At 32.6% G+C, this 15,265-nt stretch overlaps 1 protein-coding gene and 1 long non-coding RNA gene across 9 annotated transcripts in view; one reads left to right on the plus strand and one right to left on the minus strand.

Moving 5' to 3' along the window:
- The window catches only part of LOC122569041 (beta-1,4-galactosyltransferase galt-1), a 161,177-nt gene that overhangs the window by 89,129 nt on the left and 56,783 nt on the right, over nt 1–15,265 (minus strand). The gene's annotated exons all lie outside the window — the stretch shown is intronic.
- LOC122569044 lies at nt 11,291–13,288 on the plus strand. The gene is made up of 3 exons (XR_006317306.1): nt 11,291–12,503; nt 12,604–13,142; nt 13,232–13,288. It is a non-coding gene; the product is annotated as an uncharacterized LOC122569044 (long non-coding RNA).

Here is a 15,265-nt window from a genome sequence, read left to right on the forward strand (position 1 = left end):
TATTAACTGATATTAATAATTAATAAAGAAATATAACCTTTTCCATGAGATAAGAAAATTCGGTCCCGAAAAAATCCTAAAGTCTCGTTTCTTTATAAATCAGAGCGGACGATTTAAAGTCAGATTTTTTGGATAGACACGTAGTTTAAAAAGTGAACCACATTTAAAGTCAACGATAAGAAAAATTCTCGATCGATTAAAAATACGTAGATAAAATAGGATAAGTTAAAAAAATGATAAAAACTAAAACAGTAACATAGTCGATGTATTTTGATCAATCAGAAATTAAAAATACGGACAGGATATTCTTATCCAAGTTGTACTTTGCCAGTATCAAGTATTTAGGAGCCGATGAAATGTTTATAGTATATTAAACTAAATAATTTATTTTTAACCAAGAATCACGCATAGTAAGGAATAAAAATGGAAAAAAGATGGAAAACAGAGGGAATGTGAAATCGTATCGTATGCATCTATTAACGTAAAAAGCCCGGAGCCAGCTCTCTATACGAAAGAAGTTGAATTATTCATAAATGTTTCTGGTACGTAACGGCATCGATAAAAGAAGAGGAAAGCTGATAAAACAGAAAAGACGTCGACATTTTTCCCCTATTTTCATACCTTATCAACCGACTGTGCCCAACGTAGCTTTGAATACATTTCATCGACTTTGGCTAAGAAGACTGCAACGAGCTTCTGTAATTTGCAAGCTATTCGAATTTTATCATCCCCCCCCTTACGCTTACTGCAAACCTTCGATTAGCTACTGAATATGTATATCGTCTATCTTTTCTACCCATTAGCCAATGCGTCTCTCGAAAATCAAATGATTTCCATCGAATCCCAACGACGAAAAAGTGATATTAACAATTCACATAGCTTAGAAGCGTGACAATTTTAAGATCGGACAAGCAAAGTTCGAATATTAGTTTCGAAGTCTGATTTCATTAGGCATTGTTTTAATTAAATAGGTAATTAATTTGTTTATTAATGTCGCATCAACCTCTAAGGATATTAGCAACACGTGACATAATTTACACGAGTGTCACAATATTTTACATTTTATAACAAAATTACATTGTATCATATATTTGTATTATAAAAAGCTAATTGTATTTCTACCAAAGCAGTCAAAATGACTGGTTTAAAAAAAAATACGTAATAATAGAATATTTGTATACTTATTGATTTATTACTTTCTTACAGAAGGAATTCCATGTCATGTGGTGCATTTTTAGAATTATTAATCCATTTGGGACCATGATCCGTAAACAAAGGTTGACACATTTGTAAAATTATAGAATCAGTCGTTTTGACTGCTCTGGTATTTCTAGTGTTAGCAATGTTAGTGATAACTGATATCGTCATATCGAATGATATGCATTAAATTTGTAAAAACGTGTGGGAAGTTGTAGAAAACGAGGAAACTGGTTAATTGGGGTTTGATAAACAGATTGCAGGACCCTTTTACACTTTGACAAGTACCAATCGTTTTTAATGGTATTGGTATAAGTAGTCTTGATACAAAATTATTTCCAACTTGAATACATAAAAAACAAAATAAAATTCATTATATTATTCTTTTAGTTGCGAAAGTCATTACATCATTACGGAAAAAAAATCTAACATGAAGTAGGAATTTTAAAATAAAATTGCAAAACCAGTCAATTTGACTGATGTGCCAGTTCTAGTGTTAAATAAAAACACGCTTATATTAGATCTTAGAGTATAACGAATTTGTCTTCGAACAGTCAATTAGTTGCTGCATGTGTGCTGGTTTTATCAACGTTTCCCGAATATCAATATCAGTTGCATACCTCGAGTTATCCAATTACGTAATAAATTTCGTAATTGGGATATTGCATTCTTCGCGTACTTTTGGTGATTTGTCCGTTAGGAGCCTATGCGTTACAGTCTAATTAATTCTAAGTCCAGTCATGATCATTTGATCTTTTGTATTTAGTTTATTGCCTTGAATTTTATAATTAAAGTGACGAATTAGTTCGTGCATGCCTGAAGTTTTGGTTTCCCAAATGGAGTCACATTGAAAATTAACAACTCTGTTCATATTGTTTTAATTAAATGATCCATAATTATTACTAAATTGCGAATGTTTATGTAAACTTATTTTTTTCTGGATATAATTAACCTTTGAATACATACAGTGTTTATCAACATATAAATACGTATTTGATTCACAGTTCATTATTACGATAAATTATACATTTCATGCACAGATGTATCGTACCTGCATTTATTACTACAAACTACAATTCATGCTATTAAATATGAAGCATCGCCATTCTATATTTACGTTATAATCTTTGCGTGCTAATCCGAAAATCTCACAGTTAATCGTAGCTATTACTTTCTCTTATATTTCAAATATGATTACAGTACACTAAAATGTGGCGAAAATTGTATACAACTAACAAGCTGAACAATTTATTCTATTTCCACAAGAATTAATTTTCGATTTGCTCATACGCTCTACATATACACATATAGTCATCTGGTAACAAACTATTTTTGCAAATAAAAAGATATAAAGCGAGAATACAAATTTTTGAAACTATTCTTTTATTACTTTATAACACATAAATTGGCAAATTGAAAGGAAGATGTTAAGAAATGACCATTTTCGAAAAATGTCTGCAGGACATTTAAGAGCATCTCTCAAGTAACAAAGAATGTTCTTAGCGTTTATCCGAAATGTGATGGGAAAGTTGAGAAGAACGAGTGCAAAGATGAAAAAGTAGCAGCCGTTAGCCTTATCCATACGTTACACTTAATCTTCGTTCTCTTCAAATTCTGATCCAGCTACAAAATAATTGTCCGTCTGTATCGACATATTAATTCTTCGGAAATTCCGCTGATAAATCACTTGAAGTTCGAAATCGAGTAGATTTGAAGTATCGCCGGATTGTTGCTACGTGAGAACAATAGCCAACAACGATCTTGTGGTACTTGGAATTTGTTCGATTCTAATCTTTCAATCGATTTACCAGCAGAATTTCTACAAATTATTTCACAGATGGATCAGTATCTGAAGAAAATGAAGATTAAGTGTAACGTGTGGGTAAGTTTGACCGCTGCCACTTTTTCATCCTGGCACTCACTTTTTTTCAGCATTCCCATCTCATCTCGGATAAATGCCAGTAACATTTTCTGTTCCTTGAGAGATGTTGTTAAATGCGTGAATTTTTCGCTCGCAAGCAGGCCCAAAAGTGGTCATTTTTTAGCATCCTCCTTTCATAATGTACGTGAGAAAATCATACATTTAAAAGTTGATTGGTTGAGAAAAGATTTCTTCCCACCTGAAGATCTTTTCCGTCTTTCAAAATTAGAAATCTATCAATGTTACAGCTCACAGTAGGAAGTAAAAGTGAATACACGTGCTTTATTAAAACGAAATAATTTTCTTAAGACGACCAAACTTACTTGATTTCTTTCAGAAGTTAGAAGAACTGGCTCAAACATGTGACAAACATTTTGAAAAAAGTGAAATTTATCGAAATCACGAAAAAACAAATAAATCTTACTTTTTTTTACTACATTTTTATCTGGGGCTGTAATAAAAATTAGGACAACGAATTGGTACCAGTTATGTACATATGTTCTGAAAATTTTATCGAAATCAGTTAATGTTGCTACGAACTGCAAACGGTTAAAAACGGATGAAAATTACGGTTTTCGCAACTTCCTGTCTAAAATCTAAAGATTATTATGTCTTTCGTCGCCTGTTTCCGTATCAGCCGATTTCGACAAAACCCTCAGCATATAGCCACATAATTGGCATAAATCAGCAAAATGTGTTGTTTGAATTTTCACTATCGGCCCAGACAAAAATGTTGCAAAAACCAATTGCAGTTCCTTCAACACTTTTCTTGGATATCATCTAGTAAACTGATCCTTGAAATTTCTCAGAACGAATCAAGCGATTGATTTTGATTGAATTTAAAAAAAAGTTATTCTGTCTTGAAGGACGTGTTGTTCACTTTGGCTCGCTGTGAATATTATAATGGACATTTTGCTCTGAATATGGCGAATATTTTTCCATTTTAATGTATTCTAAGCCCTTCAACGCATTTAATATTCTCATAAATACATAAATATCTGCGATTTAATTATGTCACAGTTCATGCGAGACCAGCAAGTGTCCTAATGCTTATGAATGAAGGTAGTTCACAGAGAAAGTTTATCGCATAGATCATCTGGTTAGCAGATATAAATCTTCCCTCGCAGAGCATCGATCAAGCCCGGGACAGAATTTATATCCTAACGATTACACGTGAAGGCGCAAGCTGAACGAATTTATTCTTCGGTTCCCCTGGCTCAAAGATATGCCTCTGATGCATTTTTCAGGAGAAGTGACATAAGTTAGCAATGAAGTCGGTCATTTCTTCCACTTTAATTAATAACCAACGTTAGCTTTTTGGCACAGGTAATTCCTCAAATTTTTTATATCTTTTATATCCAAATTAGAGACTCTGGCATCTTGTGCGTTTATATTGGATTATATTTGTCGCATAAATCAAACTTTTTTTTTTTAATACGAATTACAAACTCTTCTTTTTAAGCACCTTGCAATAATACAATTAGTTGAAATATGCACTATTCTGTTCAATAATCTTCTAGCGTGTACGAGCTGGTGACATTATTCTATCAGTATACAATTTCTGGTATTTCTGAGTAAAAACGTGACCTCGGAAACGTGATTTCGGAGTAAAAACGTGAGTAGAAACGTTTAAGGCTTGATAAAACAATATTTACATATTTATTCAATTATTCAATATTTCTTCGATAAGTGAAGAAATTTTTAAATACGAATATACAGTAAGTTCCTTCATTCTTACGCATTTAATTTTACTATTATGGGACCTTCAAATGCTAAATATTCTAGATTTAAATGTTTTATACAAAGCGTCATCGAATTTGTTGCAAATGCAATATATAAGTTTGTTCTGCGTATTTTATCAAATATCAATTAATCATATTAAGCAGAATAGAATTTGAGAAAGTCAAATGCGCTGTTCCTATAATTGGATTTTTTAGAAAATCGAACGCGCTATTCTAATAATCGAATTTTTCAAGTAACCGAATAACTTCGTTTTCAGATCAGAGTAGATCATTTACTTCAAACTATTTCATAAATATGATCATTAAAATGAAAACGCACGTAATAATGCCTTTCAGCTTTTCTCACAACGACATCATGCCCTAGTCTCTCATTAATTAATGTTCCGATACGCTCGATAATAATTAATATTTTCATAAATGAAGTTGTTCTGTGCAGCTAAACTATTGCCTTAACCATTCTGTTCATTTCATGAAAGCAAAAATGGATGAAGCGTAATTTTTTGTATCGGTCATCTTCATATTTCACACTAATATCCATCTAAAGCACATTAACGTTGAAAGTGCACGTGGCACATCTTACACGGCGACTTCTACACAGATGAAATTTAAATCAATTTCTGTGTATCAAAGAAAATATAAAATTCCCGCAGTATTGTTCTTTAAAAAAGGTATTCGATATTTACGTAATAATTCATGTGAAACCGTGACATAACTACGCCAAGAAAAAAAAACGGTTATCATAATAATTAAATGAACTTTTGTCAGCCATGTTCATTTAACGACGAAATTAAGAAACTTTCGACAGGGTTGGTTATTAACCGAGTAATTAGCTAAATTAGCCGGCTGATGTTATGCCTCTACAATCAGCCTTCTATTGAGAATATGTAGATTTAGATCTTCTGAATTGCAGAACTAATTTCCTAATTAAGGACTGTGAGTTTCAGAAATAGAAAACTAAGAAATCCCAGACTTTGCGAAATTAGCTTAAACGTGATTTGGTTCTGACTTATGGTGAATAATATCGCTGAAAGCTTTTGTATAAAATATTCGCAAGAAAAATTCTGAAGTAAAATACTAGGCATAGAACAGATACGGAAAATAAGACAAAAATATATGCGCGCACAACACGCTTTACATTTCTATTAATAATATATAATATACGTGTAATATACTATATAGGATATATAATGTATGTGTAATATAAGATAATAAATTAGCATGTTAGAAAATATTTATAACCCTGCTGGTTTTGAAAAGAATGAAACAACATAATTAACAGCGAATCAAAACATAATTATAGCACGAGTAGGAAATTCAACATAAACTAATTATTTCAATTAATTGAATTAATCAATTTAAATGCATAATATACGTACATTAATTTATTATCTATCTTTTGACGATGCAAAATTATTTAATAACTTATAAACAACGTGAAAGTTTCCTATTATAATTTATAATATATTTTTGTTTCCTCTGGAATAATTTTGAACCAGTCTATTAATTGTATAATTTTATAGTGACTTTTATCTTAATAAATAAGTTTCAATTCATCATACTTCACATTGCATACATCTCTAAAAATGTAGAAATAACTTAATTTCGACTACGCTACCGCTTCTAAATATGTTTACAAAATTGAAAATTTGCAATCGTATGAAAAATATCTTGGTAGAAAAACTTTTTACTCCTTTTCCTTTAACAACAAAGAGACTAAGAATTTTGAGCGCTATTCAATAAAAATTTACATCCAAAACAAATAAGTAGAATGAATGAACATCTCAGTCTTCTTCTTGCCACTATCATGCAAAGATTATCATATAGAAAACAAAAATAAAGTAATTCGTATCGGACCGCATAAAGCAAACAAGATCAATCCCAAAAACATCTCAAAGTGCAAACCCAAACGTGAATATGAAAAAACGCAGCCTCTTCGCATCTCCTAACATCCAACGATAACGCGTTTTGGCAACAAGTTCCTCCAGAAAGCAATATCCCTCTCGCGCGTGCTGGCAGATCGAACAATCGCCATGTTGATCGAATTGTCATGAAACAAGTGGAATCCCGGCGGAGAATATCATTGAATTACATTAAATTGCTCGGCGAAAAAATTCTCCGACGATCGAACTGGGTGCGCATTTAACAGCTTGCGATTCCTTCGATCGATCGAGAAAGGAGAAAGCAACGCACTTACACAAGTAGCGGTGACACAATGCCATTCGTTATTCAGAGTGCTGCTCCCTCCAGCTCATATTAATTTAAAACGCTCGTTTAAGGTCGTAAGGGATGGTAAATTTACTCTCTGTCTTTTTTCCCCATTTCTCTTTTAGCTCGGTCGACTCCGCTAATAGAGCTGCCTTTCTACACGAGGCACCTAGTAGCTAGAGTCGTATCCAACGTTCGAGTTTTCTCTCTGTTGCACAGCCACAGACAGAAGAGAAAGGGAAACGCAGCGAAAAATCTGAATGCGCGGCCTCACCAAGCTAGAACCAAGGCATAATTACGAAAACGCATTTATGAGCTGACGCGTATGAACGTTATAGAAATACGGGACCAGGGAAAAAACGTTAAAGCCTGGCATCGACATCGGAAAATTATTTTCTCAACGACATTCCGATACATCGAGCATCGACCGTCTCAAAAGTCTCTGGCTGCGCGTTTGAATTTGTATTTCCTAGCGCGAGCAATATTTGATAAAAAATGGAAAATGAAATATGGTTATTTAGAAATAATGCTAGTTTGCTCGTGGAAACGGTGTTTATGCTAAACTATTTAAGTGTACAAATATTGTATATTTATTTAAATATAATAGGTGTACGTAAGAATATTAATGAAAGATGAAACGCATATTTTTATATTGAAATTGGAATGTAGTATTCATATTTGGATAAATGGTGCTTATGTTAAAATATATACATATGTGAGGATTATATATATATTTAATAACACGGGACAATTTTTTATTGACTTCGTTCTCACTTTTATCAAATATTTCTCTTTTATCACTTTTATCAAAATATTTGTCTATTTTGTTACTCGTCAAAGTTTTTCTCCTAACTTATGTTGATTCCATCATCATGTTCATTTAAACTGAATGTATCTATTTAAAAACATATTAGTAACATAAAATGGTAAACGAATTATATTTACTTCTATGTATATAAATTATTATTTAATTTGAATTAGGTGCAATCACCCATGATACTTTCAAATTGTTCTCTTTTCCCGTTTCCAGCCATTGTACCTTTGTAAAATATTTCAATAAATAAATTACCATTCGCTCGATTACCACGGTCAAACTGGATTTAATTAATTTCAGTAATCAATAATTAAATACAAAAGCATGCAATTACTTCTAGATAGGTATATATGTGTTAGAGAAAAAATATATTGTAATGAATGTATGCATTGAAAATGTCAAACATTAATTCCACATACGCTCCTTTATCGTCATCTTTTTATGGCTAGTCCATACATTTGATTTTGAACGAATGAACGTGAAATTATATTTTCTCGATATATTTCTATTCCTTTTAAATATTATTAAAATTGTAATATTAAAAATCAATGATATAATTATTATTATATATAGAGTTTCAATAAACAAATATAAGTATCATTGACTCCTCTACACAACATAATACGACAGATAACATAGAATGTGTAATATAATAATATGAAATGTTTAAATATCACTTGATATTTGTGAATATGAAGATTTACGGAATTTACTTCGATAAACCAGAATTTGATAAAATTATGTTAAATATAAATACAATCCATGAGATAATTCGATAATGAGAAAACCGAAAGAATAGTATCCTCAAGTAAAGTAATCAATATTTTAAAAATTCTCGAATCGTATAGGCTAAATATTCGGCGAACGTTCTTTCATCTTTGGTTTAGTTTCTTTTGCAGAGTTATTTGATCAATGTTTTGCAGAAATATTGTTATTTGATTCATACTGCAGAAAAGAGATACACTGATTATTTTAGACATTATACGTAGATTAATGCTGCATAATGAACTTGCACGAGTTTTGCGAATACTACGAAAGATATATACATATATCACAATGAACATTAATTACAGTAGCATAAATCGTTATCCATATCACAAGATATAATAATTGATATTTTCTATCTCCAACAGTGAAATAGAATTATTAATAACTGCTAAATATAAATCATGATCGTCTGTTAACACTTGATATATAATTAATGTAGTTAGATCAATTATTAAAAAATATTCGTGGAAATAAAATTAAATCGAAATTAATCTCGATAATATTACTCCAGTCGCGGTTCCGAAATGTCAAGTCAATGTTTAACACGATATATTCTTACAACATTCATAAATTTTCGTTAACCAGATTTTATGGGTCGCAGGGATTATAATACCATAATGAAAATATTCGAATGTTACAGTTTGCATGTATGAAATGCGTGGATTTCCAATTTAGCATGAATATTTGTATGATATACGAAACCAGTATAAAATAAAATATAATAAAAATATAACAAGATTCCTGTAATAAATGATCAAATATTTTCGTGTAAACTTCAAACTCAAACGTTATTTTACGAATAAATTGAATAAGAAATCATTCGTTTTGCTATAAAAATACTCTGTTCACCATCGTATAACGAAATGTTCGTATTTAAATTACGAAATGTTCTTAAAAAACGAGAAAATATGAAACTTCGAGTACAAAATTCACGTAGAGGAGTGAATTTGTATTTTTTACTTCAAACCCCTACGTATTCAGTTTCATATATAAAAATTTCCAGGATATATTTACGTAACATATTTTTTTGTTTGAATTTATTGCTAGACAATTTCAAAATCAACAACATCAAGGTTTACAAAGGAATAAAATTGATGGGAAGCGTATGTTTGTTCGATTCATCTTATTTATTTTATCTGATCCAACTTATCGATGAAGTCAATATTAACCTGGTGCACACAATCGTGATATATTACAATGACTTCTGATGGAATCTATTACGTTATGAATCTACGGCGTATATACATGTTCACGATCGCATTTCAATGTTTGTTTCTTCGTAAAATAACGATTCGATGAAATATGAAGTATCCGCGATTTGCTTATACGTATTTGCAAAATTTGCGAAAGTTTAAGTCGTATTGGTAGATCAATTGGTAAGCATCGACGTCAACGAGATTTGTTACTCACAGAATTGTATACTTTTTAATGATTCTTAAATAAAATTATACACGTCAAAGACATATCAAAGTTTGTTGAGGAATTTATCATAATATATTTAATATTTTTCAAACCTTAACAGTCATGTGCATTAATATCAGTTTCTATTACGTTTATGAATTTCATACTCTTCGTGGCAATATCTTTATTTTTATTTGTTATACCCTATTGCATATCGTTGTATATCTCGTGCAGTTTCTTATCTTGTTCTCTATGCTAAATTCAAATATTGATTAGAGTCTAGACTTTTAATAATACGATAGTTTCATAATAGGGTGATAAGGTAACTAGATAAAATACTACATACATTTCTATTTCTGTATTTCCTTCTGTAACGTAAGTTCACGATTTCTGTTGAATTGAAGCAGATGTTTCTTATAAATTCAGACTAATTTCAAAACTAGTCATTTTTATACATTCGTCACATATTTAATAATACTATAACTTTAAAAGTGTATATGCGGTATGAATAATTTATATGCTTTTATCATTTAAAGAAACAAAGAAATTATAACACACGTACAAAGAATCTGTAAAGTATTGTCCTTTTTCAACTATTCCCTTTGCTATTCTTTCTCGGACTGTGTGGACAAAACAAGGATATCAACTTGTGGACAAAAATCGCTATATCCTCTTTGTACAGCAATAAAACACAGAAATACAAATATATCAAGGTATATCGAAATTCAGTTGAACTTTTAACAGTCTTCGTTTGCTTCCAATACTCATTGATTATGAAAGAAAACAACATAAAAAATAAGGTAGTTCATTATCTTTACTTCTTACAATCAGCGATTTCAATATCAGTCGTAACGAGACTGCGAATATTTATGCAAATTCATATTTTTCCGAATACAATTGAAAAACTGAAACTTGGATAACAAGTTATTTCATACGTTAAATACTACAAAAACTATTATACTTTGGATATTTTATATATTTTTACATATTCCGTGGATTTTTTGTATTTCTGTATCTCCAAATTATTGAGATATGTATAATTTTGTGTGCTAGATTAGATTACCCGCGTAGTAGTGATATACGTATGTGAGTATGAGTGTATGACTGTGTGTGTGCACAGCGTCTCAAAAAACAGGTGAATGCAACTGTTCCGTTAGTAGTGTAGTATAGAAGATGGTGAGACAAACAAAGTGCTGAGACGCGTCCAAATGTATATCGACGAAGATTCTATAAATCTATTAATAAATAATAAATAAATCTATTAATAAATAAATTTATTAAATAAATCTAAAACTATCTTAATATAAATTCTAAGTGTAATCTAAGTGTTCCTTTACTTTTATTTCGACGATTAAGATGCACAATTCTTAACACAAATTTCCTACAGACGTAAAAAAATCTACGGTCTTAGTCATAAAACTACATTTCATAAGATTAGAATGTTTCCTCGTACCGCTCGTCGTTTGGAGAACAAGTACATGAACCTATAAAGGCTCTTGGAAAATAAGAATTCTGCTGAATTTTTCACGGGCAGCGTACACAGAGAAACTACTGCATGTAGAATTCCCCAGCTACGCCAACAGGAAACCGTATAAAACAGTACAAAACTCGTGGTCCCAGGAAGCTCATAAATTCAGCCTAGACCAGAATCCAAAAACGAATAGCTCAAAAAGAATCGAACCGCGTATCGTGGCAAAATAAAACGACGTAGCTTCTCCTATCCTTCTATGCTGGATTCCACGGTTGCTACGCGATATCTCCGAAAACTGGTCTACACAGACGACCGTGTGTACCGTGAGAAGGTGCATAAATCCAGCTGGGTGGATGTGTCACGCATAAAACTCTAAACTCGATTGCCAGTGTCGGTGCGTGAATCAATAAAACGTCGCTTTATTCGAAAACGATAAGGCTTCACGACGACAGGTAATCTGTCCAAGTGTCAGCCCGTGTTATTTCCATTTGAAAACATACTCAATTCCACTATTTATATATATATTTCTTGATTTCTTGCTTTCGCTCCTTTTCCTTTTGTTACAGCCCCTTTTAGTTTCTTCACTGACACGAAGCAAGCAGACTTCAAGCATTGATTTTCCACGGCCCCGGAGGGACCGATTTCCCGGTAGTGTGCACGTCGTGTCACGAAGTTATACATGCTCCTGAGAAGAAGAGAAGTCGTGCGGCAGAAACGTGTGCGATGCGGTTTACCCTCGCGCTTGTTATTACTTCCTTCCGCTTGTTGCACTGAATCGATTCTGACTTCGACCACCGAACATCTCCCAGGGATTATCGTTGACTCTTCAACGACCACGGATCTCCGCTAATTTATCAACGAGAACAACGTGGCTGTATAAACTACAGGGTTCGACTGTTTGTGTTTCACGGTCGGCCACGAATCCTGGACCACGATGATACAGTAATACGATGTTGTTCGTAGCTATGCTTTCGGTCATCTCAGGTTAAGGCTCGATCCATTAACCGATCCATTAATCCATCAGAAACAACATTTAATCTGTAACTTTCTCAGTTACATTACATTGTCGAATTTTGCGTTTTAGCATTACGGTTATAGAATCGCAAGTTATAGGATCGCAAGAATTTGCTGAATCTTTTAGCTAAAGCTTTTCTAGTCGCCATTTATTCTTCCACTCGTTCCTTACAATTTAACAAGGTATGAAGAAATTACAAAGATGTACAACATTACGATATTAATTTTCTTTAAATCATCGAATATCTTCGTTATAGCGTAGAACACTTCTGATTTATGCAATGGACTTCTGCGTAGTATCCGCTACTTTAATACATTTTTTATGACATTCAATTCTTTTATAATAATAGGTCGCTCTATATGCGTGCTGGCGACGACGTATTTTTAAGAGACGTCGGTGTCAGTTACACTGGCGTTATTCAGCCTTGTGTATGGCCAGTGAAAATGCAGGAGAAAATAAGCAGATATCCAACGATAGCATATATCTCGAAGTCACGTAACCATCGGGTATCGAGAATGGATGTTTAGAATGAGAGGGTTTAGAGAGGCTCTCCTTTAACCGACCTCTCAGTAGCTACAAAAAACTTTCACAAATATCCTTATTTTCCAGTTAAGCATTTTTTTTTTATTTACGTTCTAAGTTTTACTTTCATAGTATCAAATTCTTATAATCATATTGTATTGATTATAACAAACAGAATACGTGAAAAAATGAAGCAGATGTACTGGTTAATCAATAGAAAATCTAAATTAAGCATAATGAACAAACTAAATATATACAAAACAATAATCAAACCAATTTGGACATACGGAGTCCCACTATGGGGGATGGCAGCAATGAGTCACATAAATAAAATAGAAACGGAGCAAGCAAAAATCTTAAGGACAATAGTTAATGCTCCATGGTACGTCAGAAATGAAGATATACGAAAAGACTTAAAGATTCCAACAGTTAAAGAGGAAATCGCCAAATATGCAAAAAAGTATAAAGAAAGACTTGCAACATACCCAAATCAGCTGGTTGCTGAAACGAATAAAACAATAATAGAAAGAGGACTGAAGAAGAAGCATCCTGCAGACCTCACAATAGAACAATAAACAACCTGGAAGATGGAGTCCCGCTGGGGGTAACCATCCACATGCTGTATTTCATCAAAACCCAAACTATAATATTTTACCAAATGTCCTAATGGACAAATTGTAAAATGATTTATTTAAAAATAAAAAAAAAAATATTGTATTGATTTGGCAACTAAATAATTGCGATAAATAACTCAATAGTATCGTGGTCAGATTGCCTAAAAAATATCGGATAAACTATAAACAACGTTGCGAGAAAGCCTAAGTGCCGACAGGCCGAGAGGGTCGGGAAACTTCAATGGGCCAAGCGGCCAATCAATGCGTCGTTAGTCCTTCAGTCGAATACTTATGTGGAAGAAGGCTTACATGATCATGATCGCGGACGGTTACGGAACGCGTACGTGACGAGGGTATGAGAAAAGACAAAGAAATGCTCAAGGGAAAAAGACGAATTAATAATCAGTCGTTAACTAAGAGTCGAGTTGTGAAGAGTCGAGAGTTGAGTTGCCGAGTTGTTGTGAGTTGTAAGCTATTAGTTGTGATTTGTGAATTACCCATTTAGTCGCCTTAATTATAGCACATTACTGCATTTAATTCACGTTAAATAACCATCGTTTCCTGTTTAATCCATTGTAAATAGATCCATCTATCAATAAACTTATTATTCAGGATAGAAATCATTGGAAGCCCTAATTTCTAATATATCTGAATAAATAAAATCCTATAATTAGAAAGCACTACTGAATGATACGAAATTTACTACACTCGTACTTAGACCTAATTCATTGCTATCTTCGCAAATACTGTAATAAATGCAATGGTGTACAAATACCTTTTGTATATTTTGTGTATCCGATCCATCAAACGAACTCTAATCTCATTTCTTTTTCTTTCTCGCCAAGTAAGTATACGAGAGAGAAACGTATTATCAGGTCCTTATCAAGGCGGAAATATTTACATCTCCTGCGCTGATTTATCGCCCCTGTCCTTCCCAAGACAGTAGACCAGAACATTCTCCAATATAAGAATTGTGCTATAAATATAGGACCCCAAAGAGAAGGACAAGACACAGAAAAAATAGAACGTCAAGCTAATATCGGAACTCTGCAGGATTATTGTATCGTTCCTTGATAAAAGTTTGTACAAAAGAACTTTTAATTTAGATTTCCACGATCCTTCGAAGCACCTCGACGACGACGACAAGCGATCGTTAAAGGCACGCGTGTAAAATGTTGGATCGTGAGCCGAACTGTGCATGTGCGTGCGTGCAATGTAAAGACGATTCACAGTGGATATCTGAATGCGAGTGCGGTTATTGGGTTTATCTATTCGAAGCGTGCAATAGTTTTTTTTTCTCTCTTTTTTTTCATTACTTAATTTGATTTTACAATTTGTCCAGTTGGACATTGGGTAAATTTTTCTAGCTTAATTGCTAAATAACATGTGGATGGCTACCCCCAGTGCGATACCATCTTCGAGTTTGACTATTTTATTTCTTTAGTAAGGTCAGTGGGGTGTTTTCTTTTTAGTCTTCTTTCCTTGTATTTTTCTGCGTACCTGCCGATTTCTTCTTTGATCACTGATATTTTTAAGTCTTACAGCTGCTAACAGAAGTCTACCAAAAGAATGGGAAATAGACCAAATGTTTTATA

The sequence above is a fragment of the Bombus pyrosoma genome, linkage group LG7 (assembly GCF_014825855.1).
Source record: "Bombus pyrosoma isolate SC7728 linkage group LG7, ASM1482585v1, whole genome shotgun sequence".
Classification (NCBI taxonomy): domain Eukaryota; kingdom Metazoa; phylum Arthropoda; class Insecta; order Hymenoptera; family Apidae; genus Bombus; species Bombus pyrosoma.